Here is a 26,734-nt window from a genome sequence, read left to right as displayed (position 1 = left end):
CGTATCTATCAACGAGTATATACATATTGATCAATTCAATGAACACTCTTATCTTTGTGCTCTACTTGATCAGTTCATTGCTTTTTCTTTCCCTTTTGAGTAACTGAAGGTTTGATTTTTGAATCCTCTGTAATTTGCATAGGTATTTTAAAGATGCAATAGTTAACATTGAATTATCGTTAAATCACCATTGATCTATCATTAAACTATTGTTAAGTTAACCACCGTGAGTTATTGTTACATTAATGTAACTTTGATCACCTTTTAGTTATTGTTAAACTAGTATCAGGTCAACCATCGTTGAATTATTTAAGCCTAATAAAAAATATACTACCGTTCAATTATTATTTGAGGTAATAGTAAATCAACATGTTTTATAAATGGGTCAATATATTTTGAGTGTATTTTATAAGAAATTATATTCACAGCTTTTTAAGATTAAAGTTAAGTTAACGAAACTTTCACCATTGCATTTTTCGAAATTGTAATCGTTTTATAAACATATATCACGTGACCCTCTTCCCATTTATTTTTTTAAAAGTTGAATCCAATTTGGAGATCACTGACTCCCACATCAACTTATTTAACCCTCATATGTTTCTACCATGCTCACTTGTGGCCAGCTCAACTTCATTACCTATGCGGGAACTCTTGATTCTACTTGTATTGCTGAAGTAATGTTAAGTGGACCACCTCTGAATCATACGAGTCAACAACCGCTTAATTATAATTAACCTAACGTTAAGTCAATGCAGTATTGAATTGTCGTTAATGTATAGCAATGTCATTATATATTGTAAGGTTACCTAATTTGCGAAAGTGGGATTTCTCAACAACAGGGAAATTTTGTCTGAAGGAAATTATGTGGACACTTTGTATTTTGGTCTGAACATACAGGATAGAATATTTGGTGTGGCTGTCAGTTCTTTTGTTTGAGTTAAGATGGTTTGATCTGCGAGTGTTCGACTATTTTCATGGCCTGTGAAATCACTAAGTTCTTTCAAAGGCAAGAAATGTTCTATTATAATATCTTTAAGTAAAGGAGACAGTGCAAGTGTGTAAGATGCAGGTGGGTTTTTGTTTGCTTGAAGAACCTCTTGTTAACCGAAGAATAAGAAAACCATAAGTGATAGTTGACTAATATGGAGCTTCCCAAACTAAGAACACTTATTTGAATTACGGATTTTCGAATATTTTTCTATCTTTGAGATGACAAAAATGAAACAATGGGATTAAGCAAATATGAATGGTGCCGGTTACGCTGTCAGAAGAAGAGAAATGGAATAGACAGTTTTAATACAGCTCGCATTCGTAACATGCCTTAAACAACATTAAAATGATATATGAAACATGCTACTGAATCAAAAAAGGAAAATTGTGTGATTGTAACCAAGTTAGGTAGAAGTAAGTTCTTTCTTCACATATTGAAGAAGACATTGTGAAACATTTCATTACCATCGAAAAATAATTATTTGGCTGGTCTATGACTGATGTGAAACTCTTATCATCTGACAGAAACGGAATACCAAATTCTTTTCCGATATCACATAGAAAAGCAGGAATGAATTGATTAGAGCAGTTCTCAGCTGTTGATTAGAACACCGTAGGGGCTTTCTCAAGCTAGAACGCAAACTTCTAATTCTTCACTATAGAAAAAAGTATCTAATTTATTTCAGCAAGCTATGAGTAATAGATAATGATGCCAGCAGTTTTCAGATTCATAATATCGAGTGTTTCTCGATTTTTCTTGAAAAATTATAATTTTTTTCACCAATACTCTTAAATCTGCAGTACTTACATATTTCATGCACGTTCCAAGACGCTTATAAAGGGATGACAAAGAGAAGTATGCTTATTAGAATGAAACAACATATTCGGGATGCTATATGCAATGACATCCTAACATTGGACCTTTCAAAATACCTGAAAGACTCAAGGGGTAACATCGATGAAGCCAAAATAATCAAAAAATCTTTATCATTAGTAGAAAGGCAAACATATGAGGGTTTTCATGCTTGAATGAATTCAACAAAGTTAAACATGGACATGGGAACTCTGAACAGAAGTTGGAATAACATCACTGACATCTTCACAGCTTACCAACCATTGAGGAGAAAAGATTTAAGATGCATGCTATGAAACAATGAGATGTTTTTATTTTCGAATATAAACTAACTCTATTGGCTGTGGAACTCTATGGAGTTTCAATGCCACATTCACAAAAGCTCTCCATTGACTCCTGTTCTTAGCCAGCTGGATAAAGTTTCTACTTTGTACTCCTATTTCTGCGAGATCCATCTTAATATATTTCTTCCCATTTGCTCCTAGGTCTTCGTAATGGACTTTTCCCGATTGGGTTTCAGCTCAAATTTTGAAAGTGTTTCTACTTTCTTCCACTTTATATAACCTGCCCACTTCAGCTTCCTAGACTTAATGACCTCAGGTGAATGGTATAAGTTATGCAGTTATGCAGTTTATAAAGTTTCGTATTTCTTGGACCTGAATATTCGTTTCAGGATTTGGTTTTGAAATACATTCAGTCTATATTCTTCCTTTAATGTAAGCAACCATGTTTCACAACCATAAAAAGGCGTAATTATATATTTATATATTTTAAACTTTAAATTTTTGGACAGTAGACAAAGGATTTTGAACTGAATAATAACACCAATTCCTTTCTTTTAATCGATATTTAATTTCTTCTTGGATATGTTTTTGGACTGTTAATGTTGATCGCAAGTACTTGAAAGTATCCACTTTGTCGAAAGTATTATTTGATATTTTAACGTATCCATAATTTGCATACTGTCACGGCTAGCTTCCATGTATTGTCTGCATTTTCTTCTAAACACATGTCCCTACAGGCATTTAATAAAACCTCAGCATTTTTTCTATTATTCTCATATTATCCATTATCAGAGTAAGCCTGGGACCAGGACTGATAGCTTTTCGAATATAAACTATTATAAATAACATTTTTTTACCTTGGTCTTGAGAATGCTGAAAGTGCTCAGCGAAAATTCGATATATAATATTATATTTCAAAGATTGTTAATAATATCAAAGCGCAACCTAAAAGTTTATTAATGACTCTGGGTTTAAGATATGGTTTAGGCCTCACGCTAAGCTGTAATTCTAGGTTTCATATAAACTCCAAGCTGAAAGGAACGTTAAATTCTGTGAACTACCCAAGAAATAAAATTAGGGAAGATCTGAACTATTTGAATATAAAAAGGAAAAAAATCGATTTTTCTAAAAACTAGCCCAACATGCGATGTAACTCAACATGTAAACATTCCAATAAAATATACACTCTCACTTCTTTGGCACTTTATTTGTTGTATACATAACATTGTATTAGGACAAAAATAGATATTGCTCGTTGCGAAGAAAATATTTTCGATATAGATATTGCGAAGAAAACTTTAACACAAACAACAAAATCAGAACTAGAGAGATCTTTCTGACATTACTGCACACAGTAAATGCGTAGTGAATGCTTTTCTTATTTTAACTCAAGCTTGACTCTAATACCTCTGGTCTGCCCTATAGAATTAAGCAATGGAATTATCAATTTGGAGGTCCAAAAATATTTTGTATTACATTTCAGAGCTCGTTTTTCACAAAGTACATATTAACAGCCTGAATGGGACTAGTGCACCTATCCATATATCTTTACATCACAGAAAAGACAAATTTGTTATTTTGGTTATAAAGCAGATAGATGATAAATACGAGTAACTAGTAAAACAATCAGTCATGTGATAAATTGATAAGAAACAGAAACACACTGATCTCCTGAAAACTAATTGCCAAATAATGTATATTCATTCAATGAAAATTCAAATGTATATTCTTTTCTTGAACTAACGTTTCATTGGTTGATGCAGAATTTAGAAGTCCTTCCCAGCACAGAATCTATATGAGGCGAGAACCTACAGCTTAATGTGGAAGCCGAATCACTTAAGCTTCCAGCAGGTATCGAACCAAGGATTTCCGCTCCGAAGGCATGCACTGTAACCAAATACTCGAGGAGAGCTCGCTGGAAGTAATTAATTTTAAAATGTGTGGTTAGGATGTTTATTGTATTTTGATAGATTTGTACGGCAAGTGTATTGCAGATTCTTGTAGATAGTGTGACACAAAAAAATATGATCCACATTCTATAGCAATTATTGGAACACTTTAAAAGAAAATAAATTTAAAGATTTAAAACCTCATACCTCTAAGATAATAACTCATTAAATTAATACACTAAAATATTTTATTTCCTCGCACCATCTAATGAATAACAAATCAGTAATAGCTACCGTTTGTTAATGTAAATACAAACTTGTTTGATTGCATCTATGTTTTTGTGGTTCTGTTTCATTAGTACAACATCGATTAATAGCCATTCACCTATAATGCTTTTGTACCATTGTTGAATTTGGGACAATAGACAATGAGGTATTGTTTTTTTTTTATTAAGTGGAGGAAATGCTAACAACGTGCTTGAACAAATTCTCCAGAGGATATGATAACATAAAAGCTTTTTCCACTCGCTATAAATTATTCATTAAATGAAAACTTAAGTGCACCTTAGCAGCTGAGAGCGTGTGAAATGGAACGGATGTGTAATTGAAAGTGAAAAAGCGTGAAAAATATTTTCAATTTTTTTCACAACGCTAGTTCATTATTTTAGATATATGCTTCACAAAGCATGTATCTTGAATTTTCCAATACATCTAACCAGCTAATTAACTTTATACGAAACGAATTACCTCATGCTCGTCCAATCGCAATTGGGATCTTTTCTTACTCATCATTTTCATGTTTTACCCTTTTCTTTCGTTTTCTATGCGTTCTGAAAAGCCTATTTCGAGCAGACTATCCATCTAACACTCTGTAGACCTACGTATATACAATTTAATATATATTATTTGTGCATTGTTTTGGAAGTTAAATTGATTTAGCATTACAATATGGAGTGTGATTTTGCTTCAACAGATATCGGTACTCTTACGATTGTAACATATGACTTATAACGTATGATAGTGATACAAAATGGTGGACGCTTGAAATTTAAGAAACAGAAGTCAATTTTAAACTGGTAAACTATATTAAAACCAGGAAGTAACCAGTTTCAAATTCTGGTAGGCCCATAACAAAGTCGAATTTTGGTAGTCTTCTATGTATGTCGTTATACAGTACATTCACTTTCACGGAAAGCATCATCAATGAGGACCACAAATTATGGAGAAGGATCATGTCGCACAATACAGGTTCTGACCAACCTCGATCACATCGCATCAGTGTCAGTAAAGACAATATTCCTGTAAACGCAGAGAAATTTGATACAACAGAACACACAGCAAAATCTGTTTATGATAACATTTGTGGATTTTGTTGGAAGGTATTCTCAGAGATTTACTGTAGTACAGTCTTGAAGTTGATATAGTATAAAATGTGTGATGCTTGGCATCATGAATATTTCAGTACTGCTTTCTATAACGCTGAATTGATCTCTGGAAAATCTGAAAGTGTAGTTACGAAATAAGATTAACTAAATAGTCATTTGATTTTTATTGATATCTTTGCAGAAAATTTGAAGAAAAAAGGACATAACTTCTATTTGGCTGATTTTCAGACAAGATAATTTTTAAATTTCACTTCCGCCTATCACAATACATGGACTCTGATACTGATAAAAACATATATTAAGACTGTCTTGGTCTTTAACTATTTTGTGTTATTGGACGAAGTACATAAATTGTTTTGCCATTTTTTAAAAAATAACTATTTTTACGCAATCGATCTTAGACACTGTTTTGATTTACGTCTGAAAATGAGTTACTTATTGAAAACATTTGTTTCGTACTTCTTTGAACCAACTAAGAAGTCAAAAGAAACTAGTAGTTAATAAAACTCATTTTGTGCTCACTTTCCATGCAAGTAAGGTACGGAGAAGAACTGTTACCTAACAAAACAATTTTATTTTTACTTTCAACAAATTAAAAATAAAATGATACTATTAGCTTACAAAATTTCTTTTGTGCTTACCTACAATGTAAGCAAGAAATCAAGAGACACTATTATTAGTTAACACAAGTTGTTTAGTATTTACTTTTGTTCATATTTAATTAAAATGCAAGAAACAAAAACACACTGAAGGAAACATACTCTGTTCGTCATACGCAGTGGCGGATCTAGAAAGTAAAAACTGGAGGGGCAGCCAAAACCAAGACTATGATAGGTATATCATGAGTTTACTATAAACTTTCAAAAATTCATAAATAATAGCTTAAATTATTTTTGTCACTCAAAAAACTGGGGGGCTTAGGACCCCGGCCCTGGCCTAGATCCGCCACTGGTAATATGATAACCAATCCTTCAGAAGTTATGTTTTAGATCCCCTTGAAGACTTTCCTGCAAACTAGAAGTTATCCACACTGTATGATACAAAGCTTTCAAATGAAAGGGAAATGTTCATATTCTTTGAACTTGACTCTACATGACTGAAGGTATAAAAGCTTGTCATCAAAATATCGCTGCAGTTTAATATTTTATAGACATTATGCATAGATTCATTACTGTCAATAAAATTAATGGAACTCGTACGGTTTAAATTGTTAGTACGTAATGAGTATTCAGACTATTAAGGGAGACAACTCATAAATGCGAAAGGCGTTTGACCTTTCTGGCATCTTTAAGGATAAGATATGTGACATCTTTTATTCTGCCTTTCAGTAATGGAGTTCTGACTTGATGCCCTCTCTCTTTGTGTGAGAAAGAAGATGTAGTCTACGAAATTTGAATTAATTGCAGTCATGTTTTATGGAACTTAATAATGGCAGATGATAAGAACCATGTTTCTTTCACAGAATCGCAGATGTTCAGCATCTTAAAATACATACACGTGTCCCCCAGAGAACACTTTTAAAATTCATTGAAGCAAATAAGAAGAAAAAGAAAGTTCTTACGACTGTCTCAGTTTGAGTACTTATATTCCATTCGTCAATTCAAAGAATTGAATAAAGCAGTCATTTGAAAAACGGTAGGAATTTTGTAGGCTTAACATCTTTGCAATTTCGTATGATTTTGTCGGAAGGAGAAGATTCGTCCTATTTTCCCCTCTATCATCTCTTTTTTCTCTCTCAAGGGAATTTCTGTTCCGTAGGTATCATTCGTCATAAAGACACGTGGAATTGATACATTTCGTTCACTAAAGCATGAAAATTTCATGGCTTTTCTGCTTGAGACGTTAGTACAAGACGGAAGCTCGTTGCAAACGGACAAGCAGGCAAATATTGGAAGACACAGTCAGCCGAAAAAGAAAAGAGGGAAGTTTACCCGATGACGGTTTCAGAGTCCAACGATCGTTAAGGTTGTCATTCTTCGTTCAGAGGAGGACAAATAGCGTTCGTCTCTGTGAAAGAGTGTGTGAGTTTAAAGGGGTTGGGTAAAGGGAGGAAGGAGGCAAGGAGTGGGAAGAATTCTTCCTTTTTGTGTTAAATCCTCAATTTAAGTAGTAAAAAGCCTGTCCTCTTTCCTTGGTTTGCGATAAAAAACTTGAGAGAAAGACTAAAATGGGACCAAAGTGCATGAGGTTGACTGTAAAACGTTAGCAAACTTGTATTATTTATCTATGACAGGTACGATATGTAAAACGTTTGCGTTGACATACTTTGAATAATGAAGGTATAACTGACAAAAGTGTTCACGTGCAGTACAATCGGACACAGTATGAATTTCAAGTTAATTACGCGAGTTCAATTGATAAAATTTACTTGATTAACTGAATTATATATGTTTGACCCCTAGATCTGCTTTTATTTCCTTAATTTACTTTATTAACTGAAGTATAGAGATTTGATCTCTAAGTATGGTTTTATTTCCGTAATTTATTTGATTAACTGAAGTATATACGTTTGATCTCTATCTATCCTTTTAATTTCTTTAGTCTACTTCATGAAGTGAAGTATGGAGCTTTGATCCTTAGGTCTGCTTTTATTTCTTGTACTCACAATTACTATTGCACTAATGCTCTCGCCTTCGGTGCGAGCGGTCCCGGGTTCGATTCCCGATGGGACCACTCGGTCCAAAATGTGTAAAAAGCTTTTTCAGGCCAGCCATCCTGAATGAGCTTTTTCTGTGTTTTCCTCATTCCCACCAGGCAAATGCCGGGATGGTGTCGGGGTCCCAGGTCGATTCCTTCCTTCCCCATTCCTTTCTCACTCCCCAATTCCCCGTAAAGTGTGATCGCCGAGAGACGTCATCTCTCATATGTGGGACGGGCTAAATAGCCGTAGATGATGCAAGTCCAGAAAAGAAAATGAAATGACATTTTTAAGTTTTACGTCCCACGGTTATGCCGGCTATGCTAAAGGAGACGGTGATAATGAGAAATGAATGAAATGGTGGAATGAAGAAAGTGGGAGGAAACGCAACAACCCCGAGGAAACCCACGCATACGGTTTGTCCACCACAAAGTTCGCTTGGTGGAGCAGGGTTTGAACCCATGACCCCATGCACCAGGGGTGACCTACTATTGTACAACTTCTTTTATGTTATTTATTCCAAAGGCATTATGTTTACACATAGTGGATATAATGGAATAAAAGTAACTTTCCTCCGATATTAGAAACCAGAACTTACATTTCCTTATTTTATTTATTTATTTATTTGCTCTTTGGTTTGTTGAAACGATACACAATTGACATAGATATATATGCGAGTTATAGATGGCAGCAGGAGTATAAGTGAGGGGAACTTCGTTCCCTCACTTCCAAAAAATAACTATGGAGTCCCTCCACTTCCTAAAAATTACAATAGAGAAGAGAGACACAGCGGACGGCGTGACGTAATGAGTCCCCTTACACTTTCAGATCTATTTTTACCCGTGGATGGCAGAATACAATTTTTATTTAATTTCTCGTACGCCAGTTTGATTAACTGTTGCAACTCTTGCAAATTCTGAATTTTCTGAGCAAAAATATCTTTCAAGATACCCCCAAAGTTAAAAATTACGGTGTTAAATAAATGCATTTAGTTCTGATGGAGCTAAGTATCAATTTTTGGTAAATGCTATTTTTGCTGGATTATGGGTTTTTGTGCTACCGGGAATCTCTACGACCTCCAGAATCCAAGTGTCAATCTATTTTCTTGTTGTTCATAGCAAGGCTTAAAGATGGGATTTGCTGCTTGATGGTGAATATAAGCAATTGCATGATAATATCGGAAATGTTGACCTTTGACATTTAGTTAGAACTAAATGCACTTAAATAGTAAGATCTGGGTGATCTTTCTCAGCAACGAGATGAACATATTTTCATTCGAAGTTTGTGGATCTCCATTTCGCGGCAGATCCATAATTGTATAAATTTCCTCAAATCAATTGTTCAAATTTCTCATTATTTGACGTAGCGACAGTGATATTACCAATAAACAATATACTGATTCAATATTACCAAAGAATGATAAGCTTTTAACTTATTACGTTTCCACCAAGATTGTAGCACAAAAATACGTTGCTCTCTGACTAATTTCCGATTCATTACAAGAAAACGAGCTGTAAAGACAATTGAATACAATGTACTGTACTATATACGTCAGCCGATTTGACCGTGAACCAATGAGAGCATACGGACTATTTCCAAATCTTTGGAAGGAAGTAAGCTTAGAGCGAATGATTGTGTTGACAAAATATTAGTCTCACTAAGAATTTACGGTATAACAATACAAGTTACAGTGTCACGTGTATACCACGTGAAGGAGTTTGGTTTGTATGACGATATTTTCTGAATTAATATTGAAACCGGAAGTTGTATAGATTTCTATCACTTTGGTTTTAGTAGGTAGATTAGAGTGGAGATGGAATATGTCTTTGGGTCACTTAACTGATTGCAGAAAAAAAAGCTTCTTGCTCAGAGTCGGATTTAGGTTTGGTGGGGCCCTAACCTATTGAAAGTAATGGGGCCCCTTTAAGTATCAAGATGAACGTAGGCACCCTGTATACAGAAGTGAAGAAACTAGTGATATTTTAGGAAGCAGTTTAGCAGAAGAGGACCCCATTACTTACATCACAGGAGTCTACATAACACGAAGCACTGTTGCTATATGTAGATTTTATTTAATTTATCATTTTTCTTATATTTTAGAAATGGACATTCAGTTGTTTTCTTTAATTTTTGGGGCCCCCAAGAGAGTGGGGCTCTAAGCTATAGCTTGTTTAGCTTATACGTAAATCCGGCACTGTCCTTGCTATATATATTACCATTTTTACCATATAGCGATCATCGTTAAACCCGAAGTGGTAGATTTATGTCATTTTTGGCTTAAATAGAGGGTTAATATAAAAAAAATATACCCATTCTTAGAACGTTAAATCGATTCCAGTTACATAGTGTTGAAATACTAAAGAAATAGGTATTGGAAAGAAGTGCTGAATGAATTCACAGGTGCTATTGGTCCTTCTGACTTTTCGGGACCGAAATTTGGTAGACCTTAATTCAGGTAGCTCCTCTATTGTCTCACAATGCTGATTAGAGAGCAAGTTTGAGTGAAAATAGAACTCAGGAGATAAACCAGGGACCACATACCGAAGTTCCGCAAGCTAACAATTCAGCTAAGCAGTTCAATAATACATGTTAAAAAACATCAACTTTGATTTTTAATGTTTTTTATTTGCACTCGCAGATGGTAAATTTTGATGCACATTGTAACAGACAAGACTTTTAAAAGATGAAGAATATAGTAAATAACCAACTTTCTGAATTTGATTTGATTTTGATGTTCAGTTTAGCATCTCTTTCAGCAGCGAGGCTATGAGATGTGGATTTACAGTTTATCCACATCCGAACCACATGAGCTCTGGCCGGGAAACGAACCCGGGTTTTCTATGCCAGAGGTGCATGCGCTAACCTCGTAGCCATGAGGGAGCTTCTCTCTGAAATGTTACGTACGGTTAAAGATGGAACTTCTGAGAAGTAAGTTTTTATAATATTTCTGTACAAATGTCATTGATATCGAAGGAAAATAGAACATATTGCATATAAGCAGAATATATTTTCAAAGGTACTGTGCTAAGCGGATGCTTGAGCGGAGTCAACCCTCTGCCTGCGCCACTGTATTCAGGAGTAAACATAGATTACCAAGATTTGATTAATAAGGGGTGAGGCTTAAACAAACAATATCCATTAAATGATTAGCGTAACTTTCTTTTTTAAAATTCATCTTTAATAATAGCGTCAAGTTGTCAGAATATACATTTAACTCTCATACATAAACAAGGGAAGGTAACCATGTTAGGACATGAATTTAGAAACAAAAAGAGACAGTTTATGACAATATAAAAATAACAAACAAAAAATAGAGAAAAGTGACTGTAGCCCAATAAAAATAACACACTATGTCAAGATGGCGTGACTAAGATGAATGCCTAGGCTTCTCTCTGTGAGACGGTTTTTCTCATAGCTTCATATTCTTGCTCAGCCAACGTTTTCTCTTGTGAATATACTTCGTCCCTTTTTCGTCAGGTTTCTCTTCTCTCACTTCTTATCCTGTTCTCCGTCTTGTTATTATTATTTCTTTTATAACTTAGTAGTTTGTCGTCATCTGACATAGACAAAGTTCTACGTCGCGTTCACATGCAAACTCTAATATGTTTCGTCCTATAACATCTCAATGTTAGTTCTCTCACAGGATAACAAAAAATTTTAGTGATTTATATACTAATATCAGAACATAACCTACCTAAAAAATTACTGATATTCTTTTTTTTATCCTTTTCATGTTAACTAAAATATTTACCGAGTTCTAAAATTGTTTACATCTATATATTAATAGCGGTATCTGTGAACAAAAAACTTCAGATCCAAATTGAAAGTGACTATGTTTGTTACTCTTAATCTCTTGAACCGCCCAACCGATCTCAATCAAATTTTTGACGTAGATGCAGTTCTAGCCTGGAAGTGTTTTTAGCTGTTCACTTTGACGGTAGAACTTAGGGGAAGGGAAGGAGGGATAATTATAAAAATAAATAAAACTTAACAACTCATAAACCAAACTACCAATTTCGATCATATTTTCAACATAGATGACGTTCGTATCTGGGATGGATTTTACCGTTTCACTTTGACGGAATAACGCAGGGGTTAGGGAGGAGGGGGAGATATACAAAAATCAATAAATATAAAAATAAATTGACCATGTTCGTGAGTTAATAACTCTTGTACCACCCTATCGATCTCAATCAAATTTTCAACATAGATGAAGTTCAAACCTGGGAAGTTGTTTATTATTTCATTTTGATGGTAGACCTTAGGAGAGGGGAGGGGAGAAGAATAAATATGTGAAAATGAATAAAACTTAATAACTCTTGAACCACTCGGCCGATCTCGATCAAACTTTCAACATAGATAAGGTTCGGGCCTGGGACATTTTCATCATTTTACTTTGAAGGCACAATATAGGGGAGGGGAAAGGGGACATATACGTAAGAAAAAATAAAATAGAATAGAAGAAATATAAAGTAAGTGTTTTTGTGACTTCATCACTCTTAAACCACCGAACCGATCTTAATCAAATTATCAACATAGATGAGGTTCGGACCTGTTTTTTTAATCATATCTCTTTAACGGTAGAACTTAGGTAGGAGGAGAGGAGGGGAGAGATATATAAAAACAAATAAAACTTAATAACTCTTGAACCACCTGACAGATCTCGATGAAAATTTTCAACATAGATGGCATTTGAGCCTGGAAAGGTTTTTAAAAAATATTTTCACTTTGACGGTAGAACTTAGGGGTGGGGAGGGAAAGGGGAGATTAAAAGTTCAATCATTTAGACAACAATAGTGTCCTGCGCTTGCGCAGGACGTGCGGGTTTGTTAGTAATTATTATTACTCACTGAACTGCCTCTTCTTCGCACTGGTAAACTAGGTTTATGAGAAATATTTGAATCCCTCCCGCCTTAGGATACGGATTTTAATGAAAATATAGTGACAAAAATCTGTAATATCACCCATTTTCTCATCCTCACTGCTTATCTCTTCTCAGCTCCCATGCTGATGGAACTGAACTTGCACTTTAAACGGAATTGGGAATGGTATTATTTATCTCAGCGACTCTGAAAGCTATCGGGCACTAATATCGGCCATTTTCGATTATTTTTAATTCTCACACTCTTCCCATCCCCTCCCTCGTCTCCCATGCTCATAAGAGATGAATTTGGCCTTAAATGTCATTGACAGTATCACTATTTATCTCAGCGATCTCGAAAATCTCGAAAACTACGAATTACATATACACAATCAGTCACACATAATCGAAAAATTGCACAAATAGATACGTATGCACAAAAGATCCTGGCGATACAAGTAGTTAATGAAGAAATGATACCCAAAGTGGTGAACCGGTCACCAAATTGAATATAATTGCTGCACTCGTCGAATCAATTGAAACGTCACCTCATAAATTGACACATAAACGAAAATCAGAACTCGAAATATCGTGTTCAACACTGAAGCGACACATAAAGAGTGACTAAAACATGGGACCATTTTGGTCTTCTTTTGCGAATGAACTTCGTGATATGCACAAATGTAACGAAGCATGTACCTTATTTCTAAAGCATCTCCCACCCTTTCTTAAAAACATGCCCATACCGGCGAAAGGGACCAAACTAAGGTAATATCGATCGTTTTCGATTATTTTTACATGTCGTTACTTTTCACCTCCTCGCGGCTCATAAGATCCATATGATCCTTGGGAGATCTAAGGTTGATAATTATGCCAAGTATCATCATTCGATCACACACAAATTCACATTCGTTTTAATATACCGGTATATATACTACTCACAGATTATTCTTTATTTTCTCTACGAAGGTTGTTTGTACAGGGGGTCATCTATAAGTCACCATTACTTACTACCTTATAATCTAATGGGTGTGTGCGAGCTCCATAATTGTATCTGAAGAGTTGGAAACATGTTAAGGTCATTTGTAATCTTTAGAGAATATCTCGGGGGCCACGGTCGCGAAAACAACTTGTCTGCTGTTTATCTGACAAAGATTTCTAGCGAGTTTTTGTTTGATATGTCTCTTCAGAATATTGTTATATGTGATTAGGTCGGGGTTTGGCTACGGGCATATAATTTGAAGCACTTACCAACTACCTCTATAAAAATTGTTACGGAAGAACCACAGGATTCTGAAACATGGATATTTGGATAGGGGACATACTAGTTCCTAAGTGAAGTCTTGACCCGACTACGGTAGGACCCATAGTTTTGGAGCTATGGACCTTTAAAGTTCATTGTTTCATATTTTTGGCAGCCTATAATTCCGAAAGGAAGCATTTGTGCTCCCAGGTTGGTCTATGCTTTTTGTCTTTTCTTTGTGTCAGGAATCACGTCCCAAACGTTGTCGGTGTTGTTTTGAAACACCCTGTATATTTTATTTGTAGTAGAATTTATTTGCCTCAAATGTACTATATTTAAATTATATGTTCAATTGTCCCGGTGACGTTTGTTTTCTTCTAATTGATGGGATTTCTCTTGGGATCCCACCTCCATAAAATGACGTTTCTAGTTTTACGTCCCATGTTAATGTCGTTTAGGCTAAAGGACTCCTTCGTGACTAGATGGTTAGCATATGCGTCTTCGGCACAGAATACTCGGGTTCGATTCTTAGTGGAGCTTATGTGGTTCGGATACCACATTAATCTGTAGCTCCCGTATCATAGGATGCTGAACTCAAATCCAACCACCAAGCTAAGGAGAATGGAAAAGAATGTTTATGAAGTAACTGGTGGAATGATTATATGGGAAGAAACGGAAGAACATCGAGAATAGCCACAGACGTGATATTGTCCATTACAAATTCACAGTATTTGAATCGAACCAGGAATCCCTGGTACCAGCGATGAGCACTGCACCACTGAACAACCCTTGACTCGCTCCTGAATTTAATCTTGGGTACACAAAAGATCCATCCTCTTCATTTAAGACGTTAAGAAATATTAGCATAAAGTCGAAAATATTTTTACTTCGTATGAGAAGGTATTTGAAATTCTAAAACACTGTATTTCATTAAAATGGGACTAGCTTTGAAGCTAAGGCTTTGTGACGGTTGCAAACGATGAACAATACCGTTTCTGCTTGGTATATACGTATGCGTACCGGTATGTTGTCAATTTGTTCTCTTTTACAACAAAGAACACAAGAGGGGAAAAAACTTAAAATACAACGACTTTTTAAAACGATTACTGTGCTGAGTCTTAGTTCTTGTCGGACATATAACTATTTTTTTCCCTTCCATCACTACAATTTTTTTTAACTCATTCGCTTTGTAACTTTATTAGCACAAATTACAACATTTTTGCAGCGGAAGTTGCTGTTGCTACCTTTGTAATGCACATAATTCTTTTTTTGTGTACCTCCCTTCAGCTACAAAGAATCCCTCTAAAGTGCTGCAACTCAACATTGAAACCACTACATTCACACACACACACACAGAAACAAGAGTGAGTAACAAATCTCGGGTAGCATTTTCTGATGATACGAGGTTTAAAAATGTAGAAAAGGTAGTGCAGAAAAAAAATATAATAATGTAGAAAATCCAATCACTTTAATGTTTTTTCTCTCTTTTGTTTCTTTTTGAATAGCTGAAATGTGAGAATGGGGAAGAGACAGGGGGGATGGATGAGTGGAAATCAACGCCTCTACTATATTTTACTCTTTTACTGAGATTTTTCTCCCACTAGAGAATTCCACAGAGTCCTGCAGGGAATGTAACATCATCGGGGGACAAATTGGTCTGGTTGGGCCGATAGTGTGTATAAATAAGAAATGAGGAACGCGCTTGGCGTGTTTACTGGAAAGCTACAGACGGTGCTGGGTCTTTCACCAGACGAGTAATAATAGAGATTTGTCCATTAATAATGGATGTTTGTTGCTTTTCCAGTAAAATAACTTCTGGAATGTGACTGTGTGTTTACCTTTTAAAAGGCAGAACGAAGCAATTTCCAGTAAAAAGGAATAATTTGATGCTTGTACTACGTACAGTATATTACATTTGAGGTGGACAGTCTCAATCAGAGATCCAGAAGTGTTGTCATGAAGCAAGGAGTTGGAATGCTAATGTTGATTAATGATTGTAAACCCTTTCAAGATTTTACTGTGATACAATTTGTATATAGGTCAAAGGTCACACGACATAAAATCCGAAGTTCGGAAGAATCACTTAGAGTTAATTTAATTCTAAGTACTTCAATTCAATTTAAATAGTGTGTACCACAAACATCCGTAATAAAGAACAGTTGTTTGGACAATGAGGCACAGACTTTAAGTGTTTTATTGTCACCAGGTGGCACTAATGTAATTTGTTTGGAGTTTAATGTTCCACGATTAAGCTCCGAGGTATGGTCATGAACGAAAGAGTAGAATGAGGAAAGCTGGAAAAGAAGCTGGAGCCAATGAGTTGTGCAATCCATCCATTCGGGAGTGGCACAAACCTCTTCTACACCGGCAGGATGTCTCTTTTTATTTTACTTCTCTTATTGTAATTTGTAAGAAAGAAAGAACCTGCCAGTGAACAAGTTAGCTATGCAGTAACTAATGTATTAAGAAAACTCTTAGAGATCTTATCTTTTACTTTTAGATATAGCAAAATAAAATAAATAAATAAAATAAAGTCTTTCAGTTTAACGTGCAACGATTATGACCGTTAGGCTAAGGAAGATGGATGATTAATGATAGAAGGTACAAGCCTTTGTCCTACGTACCTACCTCCGGCTTTTCCGGAAGGACTTTTGTACACGAGCCGCCGTTCTGCCGGTAGGACGCACCTCCTCAATGGAAAGAATATGATTTTGTCTTTCCGGAAGAACGAAAAACTTCCAGCAGTATGCATTTTCAATTATACAATAAACAATATAAAAGTAGGTTTAGTGTTTCCCTGTTATCATCGAAATTCGTTCTACTCCACACATAATTGGAGTTTGGTGAATCAGAAAAAGGAGCGTAAACGTACGCATGATCACCTTTAGAAAACATCTCGCCATTATTGAACTAACAGTCATGCCAACATGATTCTTTTTTGCGTTAAAACTAGAGTTCGTGCTCATTCCACCAGAGGAACTTTTTGTTCTGCTGGACGTATACAAAGTACTCTAATGTATGGATAAACACGGTAGTACTTTTAGAACAGTACGTCCTGCCGGAAGAGCGTTGTACGTTCTAAGGTTAAGGCAAGTGAATGTTGTTGGGAGATTGTTGGAATGAGGTTATGGTAAGAAACGGGAGTGTTCTGAGAAAACCCATGGACATGATATTGTTCACCACAAACTTACTTGGCTGGAGATCGAATCAGGGATCCCATGTACCAGAGGTAAGCTCTCTACCATTAAGCTACCGTGCTCCAATTTTAGATATAACCAATAGAGATAATTTACATTTGAATAATTTGCAATAAACAACAATAACACCAATGGGGAAGAAAGTGGGAGAAATAGGCTAGAAACTATAATTAAGGGTAATACCCTTTATTAGCCTCGTAGACTCAGGGACCCTGGAACTCTCTATTGGAAAGCAAGACCATTAACTAGTATGAGGATAAGATGGCTCAATGGTAGAGCGCTCATTTCTGGTAGTAAGATCCCTTATCTATAACAGGTTATGCGAATCTATGACGGAGAACATTGTATCCGTGGATTTCTTCGGGATTTTCCTAGCATTATTCACAGTCGGGGTTTGGGGTATGGTTGTGGAAATGGGAATATTTGGGGGGCTTAACTTTCAATTGAAAATGACAAAATTTTAGAATGATAAAATTTCGGGGGGTAGGGAGAATAGTAAATTTAAGGTTTGCTCCCAAGCTCTTCGGGGGATCGGCACCGCCGGGTTTTCTAATTTCCTCTTAGATTTTCATTCTATTAATTCATTCATAATCATTATCTTTCATTAATAATCTGCCTCCTTTAGCCTAAAGAACGTAATCGTGAGAAGTTAAATAAAAAAGTCACTTTTCTTACATAGAAACTCAACCTTTTCTTTATAAAAACATTAACTCTTAACCAAACCAATGTTAGAATAATTTGATATTTGACCTCATGCAATTGCTAATTTATAGAGGGAAATTCTACTAATGTACGATAGATAATATCTATATTTCCTGAGTTAATCTGAACAAGTATATCTTGGATAGAAAAGTTTCTCCGTGACTTTTGTTGTCGAATTATATGGTGACAGCTTCTTTAGATGTGTAAGAGACAGGAAGATGAACGCCATGAAAGCAAAGCAATCAGCGATGACAAGAAAAGGAGGATTTGAAGTGAAGGGATCAGAAACTCAAGTAAATAACACCCTATCTAAAAGGATGAAATGCCTCTCTTCTATTGACAAGGCGTTGTACTATATATATATTTAGACGGTTATTTTTCGTTGTAGTGGTTAACATATAGAATAACAAGAATTCATCGATAAATCTGAAGGTTCCAAAGTTAATTTGACATACAACCAGATACTTGGCTGCTGCACGTTGAGGTAATAAATAATGAGATAGGATGGTTATAAAGTTTAGGACGGTCAGATCAACTAGTGAACAACAAATCACTTATACTGATCTGAGACAAGCGAGTTACGTTTCATATTATGAAACTACTGTAAATTTCCAAACAATGTAAATTCAAAAAGTACTGTAAATTTCCAATGTAAATTCAATAACTACTATAAATTTCCAAACAATGTAAATTGAATAACTACTGTAAATTTCCAAACAATGTAAATTCAATAACTACTATAAATTACCAAAAGATGTAAATTCAATTGAAACCGAAACTAGTTATATTTAAATCTTCCGTCTGTAATAGAGTGATAATATAAGACAGAAAACCTGTACATCGGACAGTTTCCTGCTTGTTCATGCTTGAATTTTCACCCCTTTTTAAATGAAGATAATTGTGTCGATTTGATTAAGCTTATAAATGTGGAGATGCATTATGTAAATTAGGAAAGTATTAAACAGTGGTATTTTATGCATTATAGTTCTACAACACAGTATAAGCATTATTAGTCCTAGTTTAACTAAAAATTTTTCCCACTATTTGAAGATTTACTTTGAATATCCTTTAATCTGAAATGGGGAAACTGTGGTTAGAGCACTGGACTCATGTTCACGTGGTTTCGGGTTCGATTCCCGGATGCTTCCCAATGCTCGATGTCCAGCCAGCATCGTGAGGCAAACTGGGGAGTTCCGTAAATGAAAGATGTAACGGCCACTAGGTATAGAAAGCTCCCGGTAGACAGGGCGACGCAGGGCACTGACCAGTGGTAGGTCCAGTGGTAGTTCAGCTGGTCGCTGACAGATGGCGTTGGAGCGGCTCAGATGGCCTGTTACGCAAAGTGTTTCTTTTAATCTGAAATACCTTAGAAGTAAAGAGGACGTCTGTTTGTAAAGAGTAAAAAAAATATGTTTGAGAACAGTAGAAAACGTATTTTTTAAATGTAGAAAACGTATTTTTTAAATGTAGTACTACTTTACGTAAAGAAATAGATTATGGGAACAAGCAAAGGGAAAAGAAGAAAAGTTATCTTATGGAATGCACAAAAGAATGAAAACTTAAGTTATTTATTTAAACTACCCAGTTTTATAAAAAATATAGGTATATTGACATTAAGTGCCTCTAATACATTTTCCTGTGGAAAATTCTTCTTCAGCTGCTTACACAGTATATTTCAATTTCATGGACCAAAGTAGAAGAAGAAGGAGATAAAGCAGAAGTAAAACAGATAGAATAGAATTTATATATGTATTTCTTAGTGAAAGAAACAGAAATATAACTGTAGAAGTAGAATAATACTCGGGAACAATCTTAACAGAAAAGCTTTAGATATTGACAATGAAGTTGGTAAGCACCTTCTGGATATATACGTATATACGTATACTTTCCCCTTTCTTTCCTCTACGATAAAATGTTGAGAAACAAAAGACGGATTTTTGGACAAAGAAAACCAGAAGTGAAGTGTTTGTGTTTTCTTTCTTTAGAAACTTTTATAAGAAGCATCTTTCATTTCTTAAATCTTAAGCATAGAATAAGAATTGCTAGAAGAATGTATATATATATATACACACAACATTCCTTAAATTAAAAGATATGTTGTTTTCTCAAAGGGATTCCTTGGATAAAGTTTAAAATGAAAGCTAAGACAAAGAAAAGTATGGTTCACGGGGAAAAGGGATGGGATATTAAATACGGTTTCCCTCTTTTCTACTACGTACAAGCGCAAAAGAAATTAAGAAACGAAAAGGTCGTTAAGGTTGCAAGGTAATTAAAACACTGTTTACGCCTTTGCAGTCATGGACAGTGGTTGACTGTTTCCATTTTCTCTGTTCTCTCTCTTTTTCTTTTTAATAAATAAGAAAAAAAAACACAACTAAAATATGAAATGAAACGGGAGATGATACATTTCTTTTTTACAAAGATATTGTTTGTTTTTCTCTTTTCTCTTTTTTTCGGGGAGGGGAGGTAAGAAGTCAGAAGAATGCAAAAGAAATCACAAAAATTTTAATTATGAAAAGATTTCTTTACGCAACAAAATCTCAAATGGTTTTAAAGGTATTTCCTGCTTAAAGTGAGAATTCCGCTAAAACTCAGAAGGAAGCCACTCATGCGAAGTGTAACAACTATTTGAGCAGTGAATTTCAGAAGGAACTGATAATTTTCATGATTTTCAAACAAAAAATTGATTTGTTTTGAAATTTCCTATTAAGATGCAACATTTTAAGCAGAATTTAGATTGGCTTAATATGGTTGCAAGAATATGGTCTTTTAAAGGAAAATGAGTGCTCAAGATATTTTGAGCAAGACTGTACATACGATATAAGTAAGATTATAGGTATCTCCAGGTATCTTATTTACAAGTTTTCAATAGTTATTTCCTTGAATAATGTCATAAATAAATGTGCTTTAGTTTATGTATGTTATTAAGGAGGAGGGCGTATAGATGGCACATCACATGATTAACAAAGAAGAAATAGCTCATAGAACTGTATTTCACAGTTTTAGAGGAATCACCGGAAGCAGAAATAATGCTATATTAACTAAAAAGCAGAGAATATATCATGGCCATGGAACTTTTCATGTTGGTAATCCACATATGCGGAATGTCCATGGATCTCCTCACGATTCTCCTATTGTATAGCAGATTCTGATTCGCTCAACTCTTTTCATTCGCTCAATTTCTTTAATCATCCTAAGAGGTAACACTGTCGAATGTTAATTTGTTTAAAACATATCTGGGAGGATAAATCACCAAATTTTTTCGAGATATCTGCCTCCTTAACACTTTTCGCTCTTTGTGTATTGCTTTTATGGGTCATCTTGTCCCATACGTTGTCAACAATGTGTTGTTTGCTACGTGGGAGGGGAAAAAGGGATTCATGGTAACTCAGTGGTAGTATGCACATATATGTAAAGGGGTCCCACTTTAGATCCACAACCAAGTAAGTTTATGATGAAGAACATTATATTAATTGTTCTTTTCTTAGTTTTTTTCGCGATGGATACTCCCATTTTCTTGCAAATTCACATTAAGTATTATTAATGTCTGTCTCCTTTAGCATACAGGTCATGATTGTGGTTCAGATGTAATGATTTTATTTCATTTTATTTTATTCACTATATTCAGTCCCTACTGTAGTTTTGCAACATACCAAAAACCCTTCATCATGTTGCTTCTGTTCAAGATCTGAATGATCTCCCAATTACTTTTTTTTTTTTAATTTGGTGTGACATCATTCCATATGTCGTGAATCGGATCCATCTAGCGGAATATCCGCGAATCTCCACTTCCTAAGGGGAACCCCTTGCGTCGCCACTGAACGATTAGGAATCATCCATTTTTGGATACAGATGATTACAAATCCAAGAGAATGAAATTATATTTTTAAGTTTTACGTCCCACGTTTATGCCGGTTAGGCTAAAGGAGACGGCGATGATGAGAGATGAGTGAAATGGTGGAATGAAGAAAGTGGGAGGAAACGGGAGAACCCCGAGAAAACCCACGAGCACGGTGTTTGCCCACCTTAAAGTCCACACGGTGCGAGCTGGGATCGAACCAGAGACCCAAAGCAGCGAAGGTGAACGCTGTACTACTAAGCCATCGCGTCGCCTACAAATCTAAGACAATAACATGCCACCTCAGCTCAATGGTTAATAATTTTGGAGATATTCACCCAAAAAGTCTATTTTTCCATGGTTTTGGACAACCTTAGCAATGAAACTATGAACTTGTGACCACTAATCCATATTAACTTTTTTATTTTATTTTGGTGTGAGGAATCACCTGTTTCAGTTTTTCGGTCAAGCTCATTAACACCCTATACAATATACTCTTGCTAATATCATAATGACAAGCTTAACAAGACCATATTTTAGTTTCACCAGTTTCAGTTTAACAAGACCATATGTGGCTTGGCTTTCTTACAGCATCAATTTTTAGGATTACAAGGAAAATCATTTTTTTCTATTTTCTAAAAAAAAAAAAAAAAAAGCTACGCTTGTGCTTTTACATTCACACGTATAAATTTGTTTAGTTCAATAAATTCTATTGATTGGTATGTCTCTTTGAACAATTTTTTTCCCGTTCAACCTAATAATAATGAGGAATTTATGATTTTGTATACGTTTCATACTTTCAGTTTGAACACACTACACACACTGACTATTTTGTCTCATAGCCGTTCTTAAGATACCGAAAAAAATTCAACAAAATTTGGTTCACTTTGGTGAGGAAGAATCACTGTCTTCTCTTACGTTATTGATTCTTCTAAGTACTTACTCAAAAAATATAAATAAGCTATGTTTATTGAGGCGTAACAAATAAAAACAATACTGAAATCAATCTCATATAAAAGTGGAAGTGACTATGTTTGACTTAATAACTCTTGATCCACCCGAGCGATCTCTGTCAAACTTTCAACATAGATGTCATTTGGGCCTGAATTGTTTTTTCTTTATTATTTCACATTGGCGATGGGACTTGTGGGAGATATATAAAAATGATCAAAAGTGACTGATATTAGTGTCGAATCAATAGTTTTCGGAATCGCTGAGACGAACAGTGACGCTTCCGATAGCGTTTAAATCCAAATTCAGTCCTGTTAGTACACCTAAGAAGGGATGGTGACATGAAAAAATAATTGAAAATGGCCTATATTAGTTTCGAATTCTTAGTTTTGGATTCCCTAAGTTGATTGTGACAGTTCTGGTGCCCTTTATGTCCAAAATCTAACGTATTCTCCCAGTGCGAAGAACGCGCATTCTGATAATAGAAAGATATGTTACCTAATCTAAGATGAAATATTTTGCTCGATATCCTCTACCTAATATGCTTATATCCTTTATTAAGGCGATTTAAAGCAAACACCCAACACAAACATTACAAATAATTGCTACAATGAACAAGCAGAAAGTTTTGTAGTGATACCGTGGATTGGCATTGCACTTTTGTTAAATATGTAAATATTCTATTTATATGGAAATAGAAGTAAATTTTAGTTGTCAAATAATGAATTCATGAAAACATCGAAGAACTGTTTAGTCAATTACAATCAAAGGGTCTCACGTAAGGCTTAGTACATCAAAACAAAAGGGAAAAAGGGGTCGACATTTTAATTAAGTGCTTAAATTTATGTCCAGGGAATTACCGTAAACGTACTGAAAGCTTTACAGCTCAGTTGCTCAACGTTATATTTTATTTACATAAATATAAAGCAATTTTTTTAGGTGATTCGGTGGAGTCAATTTATACAGGATGACACGACTCACTTCATAAAAGAACCACATTTAACAAAAAAAGCCATTAAAAAGTAACTATCAATTAAGTACAAAACATTTATGTGTAAAAGACAGCCTACAAAAAGTGACCGTCGCCGAAAAAAACGTGACGGGTACTAATAAGTTGGATTGCGCATGCAAAATTTATTAATTAGTTCATTGACTAGCAATTGTCCACAGGGTCAGAAAAGTCTATTGTTATGTGGCTGTGAATAATTATGGTTGCAGGAAATGTTCTTACTTAAAAACTGGCTTGGGATTACGTTTTAAACTCAAAAATACACAATGCTAGCAACATTTTCATGAATCCTGTGACATTTATTGGGCGCTCAACAGTCAATGTCGAATCAAACCATTAATCCACCAAAAGCATCATCAAACATTTCCAAAGGCAAAGAGCTTAAACCCAGTAAGTCATCAGGAAATAAAAGATCACGGTAACTGTGGATTTGAATAAAGGGATTCTGTTGATGGATTTTATGGGGATAGAAACAATATTATTGACAAATATGTACTGGGAAGTAACTTCAAAACTGAACTAAGCCGTTCATAATCGACTGCATTGGCTTCTAACGCTTGAAATAGCGTTGCTTTGCGATTTCGGATAATCAGGCAGTAAGATTGGGTACTGTCCACGCATCGAAACGCCCATGAAACCTTGAACACAGATGGTTACAATACATAGTGTAATTTCATGTGTTCATGAAACGTAAGCGAGATCTTACTATTCTCACGACATATAGATATTTGTGTACATGCCCCTCTGTTTTACGATAACTTTATTAAAGCATACTCGATTTATTTCGAACTTCAACTGTGTTTTCTTTTCGACTTTTCAAAGAGGCTATTGAAATTTTGAAATTTATTGAATTTCAGTATCTCATAAATGATCATCAGAGTAGGCATTCTGTCACTATTGGCAGGTCACTTGCCGGAACTGAGATGCTTCCATGCACCACGATCACCAGCTAAGTGCCTCGTCTTCGCATACGATTTTTCTGTTTTAATATCGTTCATCTACTGTAGTCTCTTTCGCCCCTTCCTCTTTTTCCTACCACCATTCCCTCTTTTTCTTAATTGTCCCTTCTCAGCAAATGTTCTAACCAGGATCTCTTCCTCTTTTCAATTACATCAAAAATTTCTTTTCTTTCCCAGTATTTCTAACACCTTCTCACCTGAGTAATTTCATCACTACTCTTCACATCCACATTTTGAAGGCTTCTAGTCTTCTTCATCGCTTTTTCCATAGTGTTCATGTTTCTATTACATATAGTACGAAGCATTTTATGCCTTTTCTCTCAACTCTTTATTCAATTTCCCACAAAATATATTTCTCTTCCTCCTAAATGCTTCTCTCACCATTCCTATCCTTTTATTTTATTTCAGGTTCGCATTTCATGTCCGCACTAATAATAGTAGCCAGGTATCGAAGACTAGTGATCTGTTCTATTTTCACCCCTTCTATTTTTTATAATTTGACACCAACTGATTCGTTCCAATCACCATGAATTTTGTCTTTCAGTCGTTTATTTTCATCCGCTTTTCTGCACAGCTCTTCCACAAGTTTTCTTCTAATATATTATTAATTTTCTTTTCAGATTCCGCAACAACCGCCATATCACCTGCAAACTGTATACACCTAATCTTTCAACATCCTACCAAAATAAGTCTTCATTATGTTGACTCTTCTAGACATATATTAAATAACACCGGCGAGAGACAACATCCTTATTGTACTCCCTTTCCAATTGCACTGTTCTCTATAATTACATTCTCAATTCTAACACTTACTTGTTGGTTCATATATAAGTTTCTTATGAGTGTTTGATCTTTCCATTCCAGCCCAAGCTTCTTTTGAATTCTCATCAACATTTTTCCGTTCATTTGGTCAAAAGTCTTTCTTGATCATTAAATATAACATACATCTCTTTTCCTTGTTCTATAAACCTTTCACAGACTACTCTTAATAAGCAATTGTACCTCATGTACCCTTAACTCTCCTAAATCTGAACTGTTTCTTTTCAATTTCATTTATTTATCCATGAAATCTTATGTTTAGTATTCGAATCATATTTTTTGCTGCATTCGATATGCGACTAATAGTTCTGTAGTTCTCACATCTCTCTAAGTTGAATTTCTTGGCTAAAGGAATTATAATTGTCTTCAGGAAATCTACTGACCACTCCAGTGTTTCATATATTTTACTATGGAATCTCAACAATTCTTTCTTCGCTATTCCCCATATTCGTAATGAATTCGGTTACATATTATCAATCCTGGTTGATTTTCTATTCCTAATCTCGAATATAGGTTTTTGAAACTTACCCGGAAGGGTATTAAATCCTTTATTACTCTTGCGTACTTGATTTCATTTAAAAATCAAACTGTTTAATTTTTGAAAATCCTGCTAGATATGAAATGATCGAACTGCGTTCGGAAAAGTAGAATTTTCTTGTCATTGTACGAAATGAACAAATTATGTAGAGTAATTGGTAGTAACAAAAAGTGTACTCAAGGTAAACATGCTATTTTCTGACTCATGACTTTTCAAACTACTGATTGAATTGTAGATGTTAAACCCAAATTAATCAACTAACTTCCATGTATTATTTAATTTCAGGAGTTAAATATAAATTAATCAATTAACTTCCACGCACTGTTTAATTTCAGGAGTTCAATACAAATTAATCAATCAATTCCATGTATTGTTTAATTTCAGGAGTTAATATAAATTAATCAATCAACTTCCATCTACTATTTAATTTCGAGAGTTAAATACAAATTAATCAATCAACTTCCATGTATTGTTTCATTCCAGGAGTTAATATATACAAATTTTATCAATTTCCATGTATAGTTAATCTCAGAAGTTAAATATAAATTACTCAACCTCCTATGTATTGTTTAATTTCA

Source organism: Thermobia domestica, chromosome 2 (genome assembly GCF_964235325.1).
Source record: "Thermobia domestica chromosome 2, izTheDome1.hap1.1, whole genome shotgun sequence".
NCBI classification, from domain to species: Eukaryota; Metazoa; Arthropoda; class Insecta; order Zygentoma; family Lepismatidae; genus Thermobia; species Thermobia domestica.
Note: the sequence above shows the minus strand (reverse complement) of the source record.